This window comes from Morone saxatilis, unplaced genomic scaffold (assembly GCF_004916995.1).
Source record: "Morone saxatilis isolate NCDOM2014 unplaced genomic scaffold, NCSU_SB_2.0 Contig7, whole genome shotgun sequence".
NCBI lineage: Eukaryota > Metazoa > Chordata > Actinopteri > Moronidae > Morone > Morone saxatilis.
Genome location: NW_023340246.1, coordinates 6,787,337 through 6,792,373, shown reverse-complemented (window position 1 = coordinate 6,792,373; position 5,037 = coordinate 6,787,337). Strand labels below are relative to the sequence as shown.

The following is a 5,037-nucleotide window of genomic DNA, read 5'->3' as shown; positions in this document are numbered from 1 at the left end:
GTCGGGTTGGTGTGCAGAGGCCTTTAGACATAGCATAGAAGGGACAAACCAAACACACGCAATGCAGATTAGAATCATACTTCATGTTATAGCTACAACTAATAATAAGAGATTCAGTAGTTTGGATGTGTCCAGACTTGAATACTATTGCAGAAGTTGATCTGACAAGATATAGACTAGCAGCTGGTTCTTTGGCTCATATAGACATATTTATGTACTAAACATCTTGTTTTTAGAAATGACCTGGAAAAGGTTTAGGGGATGGCTTGCATTTAGAGTGACAGTGTTTTTATTTTACAAGGCTGGACAGAGCAGATTGCCAGCAGCTATGAAACTTGTATCCCAGAACTATCTCCCTCTTCGATCAGCATACCTTCCAGATAAAAAGTGACCCTGTTCTCCAAAGACTGTGTGCAGTGTGTGGCAATTTTATTTTTTCTCTTCTTGCTCCCTTTTCAAATCTGAGAGCTAGTAAACCTCTGAAAACAAATTTCTGCGCACAGAAGTGTGGAGTGGCAATCACATTCAACTTGTTAAATAGTGTTCAACCTCAGAAAAGCTTGATTTCCATCCAATTCCCAATTGGCAGCAGAGCAATTTCAGCTCAAGGAGGACTGTTTTATTTGGAGTGGGCAAGTTAAAGGAAAAACAACCAGCGCTCTGCTGATAACTCAGCAGAAGTTTGGTTGAATATTCAATATTTTATGAAGAATAAAATGTTGTGTTTGTACTGAATACAAGCTGAAGGTGTATCACTTAGGACTCGTTCATTTGCTGTGGTTAACTGGACTTTTATTGTGACAAGTCACTTCCTGTCACCTCATTCGTTCACCTGTGACTGTAACCTGATGCAATTTGATGATGCGCAATGTCCAGGTGACAAAACTCCTGGCACAACGTTATTCACACTCTCTTGGCTCTTAACTCTCTGGGGGATGTGGAAAATGAGTCAAGTAGGGAGTGAACGGTAGGGGGTGTGCTTAGGTAAGTTTGAACGGAAATGAGATGACTGCAGGGCGATGAGGGATGAAGGGGTGAGGGGTAGAGGTCAAGGGTTGTGGAATGAATTGAGGGATGAGGGGAAGAAAGGATGAAGGTCGAGGGATGAAGGTTTGTTGGTGGATGGATGAATGGATGGAGGGGTTATGCACAGTGGTAAAAGGGAACCGAGTGGGTTGTGAGACTCTGAGTGTGGGAGCTGTCTCTTCGTATCTCTCGTAGAGAGCCCCCAAAGAGACTTTGAATCGACTCGTAAGCATGCCGTTTTTGATATCATTTAGGTCGTCACAGATGTATGTGAGATATGTTCGAGAAGACCATCTGCAGGGTTTAGTGCCGCTATCTGGGGTTCCCTGCCTGGAAGCAGTGAATGTGGCTCGGATGCAAGTAAACGCCCTTGAGTATGGCTCTGGGGAAATTCCTGGTTTGGACAGGATTTGCCGATGTGACGAAACCGATTTCGTGTGGTTACGATGATCTTAACAATGGAACGGGAAACGGGAGGAAGCTATCGAGCAAAAGAAAGTAGAAATTAGTGGCTGAAGATGGTGGGACCGGAGTCTGAACTGCGTCAGAGGCTGGTGCCGATTGTTTGAATTTCTGTAACGAGGCAGGCAACCGGCGGCTTGGGATGCGAATGTAATATGATAAGTGTAGAATCCGTTGCTGCTGAGTCCCAGGGCTGGGTCAAGTATCAGAGGCGTGTAACCGTCTGGCTCTGACCTGCCGTCTGGAAACATTGAACGAATTATGTCGCGGTACGAGGGGAATGGGAAGGTGAATTGTACTGTGATGAGTTCTTTAGAGTGGGTAGATAGTGGCTGTTTGCGTTCGATTGGACTGAGTGTTAGCGGTTCTCTGGGGATATGAGGGTTGCATGTGGACGGATGTATTTGAATGGTGAGGTTGACGCATATGCGTCTGTAAACTAATGTTACAATGATGACTCTGAAATAAAACTATTAACTGTTGCACTCTTGCCTGGACTAAGAGGCGAACCGGTATTTTGAACAAACATAAACAGATTGCCAAAGAAAACAGGACGGGGAAGTTAGAAATGAGAGAAGGGTTTTGAATCTTCACTGAAAAAGGAAAGGCGAAAACGGCTGTTAGAAATTGACTTGCCTACAGGACTTCCTCCAGCCCTCCCACCTTACAAAATATTCTTAAACTAAAATATGAACATAATACCATCCTATCCAGGATATGGAAGTGGAATGGGCCTACATGGTGAAAGTATTGGAGGAATTTGGGTTTGGTAGTCAGTTTGTTTTGTGGATTACAATACTTTATGCCCATCCATCTTCCTCCATCCTCACAAATCAAGAAAGATCAGTGCCGTTCTCATTACACCTAAGCTAATTTTTAAGTTGAATTTCCTTGAGAAAGTGGAAAAACTGAGAAGGGACATTGAAAAATGGAGGACCCTTCTTTCTTTCTTTCTTTTTATGGTGTGTCGAATAAATGGCATCAAAATGGTCTCCCTGCCGAGGTTCTTGTATCTCTTTCAAAATGTACCCATTTTTTTGGCACGTTCTTTTTTTTCAAATCTTTGGATTCTATAGTTATGCCTTTTTATTTGGGGCTTTAAAGCTCATAGAATTTCAAAAACTAATTTACATAAACCAGGAGAAATGGGAGGGTTAGGATTACCATATTTCCTGAATTATTATTGGGCAGCGAATGCTAAGGCAAGGAAGTTCATAGAGTGCCATCCACCTCTAATTGTTTAGAATTTGTACTAAAATGTTAATGCTAGTGATGCAGCAGTGTATTTAATTATTCTTTTTAAACATGCCCTGTGTTTTTGTTGTTGTTTTTTCTTTGCTTGTTTGTTTGTTTTGCTTTTTGTTTCTTGTTTTTTTGTGTATCAGAATCAGAATCAGAAATACTTTAATAATCCCAGGGGGAAATTACTTTTGTTACAACTCCAGATGGTAAATGGTAAATGGACCTGTACGACCACTCAAAGCGCTTTTTACACTACGTGCCACATTCACCCTTTCATACACATTCACACACCGATGCTATGCATCAGGAGCAATTTAGGGTTCAGTATCTTGCTCAAGGATACTTCGACACGTGGCAGGACCGGGGATCGAACCAACAACCTTCCGCATGGGGGACGACCCGCTCTGCCTCTGAGCCACAACCGCCCCCTTGTAATGAACAAGGGGGCGAACACACAATTCTTATATTCAGGTGATAATACACTAATTAAAACATACCTATGAATATTATGTTCCATTTCTGACAATAGAAATGTTACACACTGGACCTTTAAGTATTTTTTAAGTACACTAACAGTAGTCCCCAGGGTTAAAGTCCTGTGTTCATTTGAGCTTTCCATCCACCCCACCACCCCCATATGCAGACTTTCTTACTCTTTCTACTACATCACCTGACTTCGATGGCAAACACGTCCAGATATGACACTATGGTGCTGAACATTAGCTATAGGTATCAGTTCCTGTGTGCCTCTGTTATAAATATTCCAACCTGTTCTGGAAGTCTTCTTGGTCCATTACACCATAAGAGAGAAGGGCCAGAGCAGTGAGTGTGTGCCTCCACCCTCCACCTTTGTCCTCCCTCTGCTGCTTCCCAACAGGTAATTTAATCTGCAAATAAACTCCTCTCTTAGCTTCGCACTGCCACTGCTTCGCCACCCACAATTAACCTGACTGTGAACTGGGCTGCTGCTCCGGGGGAGTTGCTGCACCACTCCGAGCTATATCGCTCCCATCTAAACTCTTTGTGTGTGTGTGTGTTTTGGGGTGAGGGGATGTTAGTTATGTCTGTACCACCTGAGGCTGATTACACAACAGGAAGATATTGTCTTGTTTGGGATCAAGCAGGTACTGACCTCCAGCACACAAGCACACACAGTTAAACCGACACATATATTTACCCGACCCTTTCCTGCAACATATGCAAAGTACATATGCCCTATATTTACTTTTGCCAATAGAAACCTCATGTTGTTCTATTATATCTATTAATAATATCTAAAAATAGTACTGTGCGTTTACTGCAGAGGTTTGATGATCAACTGCATTGTCTTTTTAGGAGAATTTTAAATTAAATCTGAATAGAGGACACTTTCTACCTCCTAGACAACGCAGACAAGATGGCATGATAGTTTTTAGCCCTGAGCAGCGTCTGCAGATATTCCAACAACCACCAGACGCTGCGTTCCACATTGCATAGTTTTTCCTTTTTTACTCTCAGTACTTACTGTAGCTGCCCATACCATACCTGCGAAACCCAATAACCTGAATTCCAATTGTCCTCTCTCCAATGTGTTTAGGCTGCCATCCAAAGACTGGATGTCTCTTAACTTTCTCCACCTTAAATCCCTGACAAAACTGAAATCATTTATTTGGCCCTGACAATTTGTCCACTGCAATTGATCAGTTTATTGGACCACTACGCAATAATATCAAAACCACTGCTAAGAATCTGGGTATCATCTTCCGACCCGGTAATATGACATTTGACCTTCATGTTACAAAAACTGGTCCAGTCCCTGTTTCCTGCAGGCTACGAATAAAGCCATTTATATGATGTATAAACCTAAAATCAAAAGATTCCTGTCCTCCAGTGATCTTGAACAATTAATTCACAGCTTCATTTTCTCCCGTCTAGATTACTGTAACTCCCTCTACACGTGCCTCAGTCAAGCTTCGTTAAATCGTTTACAGTTAGTACAAAATGCAGCCGCCAGACTTTTAACCAGAACCAGCCGTCGGTCCCACATTATTCCTGTTCTCGCATCCCTTCATTGGCTTCCTGTAAAATTCAGAATCAACTATAAGATTACAGATCTTACAATTACTACACAAGGCACTTCATGACTTTGCCCCCAGTTACATTTCAGATCTCCTTGTTCCCTCATTCCACTCCTCGGCCACTTTGCTCCTCCAATCTAGGACTTTTATCCGTTCCCCATGCTAACTGTAAAAGTAAACATGACCATCCTTCTGCTGTTTTAGCCCCAACATTGTGGAATAGTCTTCCCCATTCACTCAGATTCACTGA

The 5,037-nt window shown here is 42.4% G+C and overlaps 1 protein-coding gene across 2 annotated transcripts in view; it reads right to left on the bottom strand.

Annotated features, from left to right (window-relative positions):
• Window positions 1–5,037, bottom strand: part of atad2b (ATPase family AAA domain containing 2B) — a 72,554-nt gene that overhangs the window by 58,895 nt on the left and 8,622 nt on the right. The window lies entirely within an intron of this gene.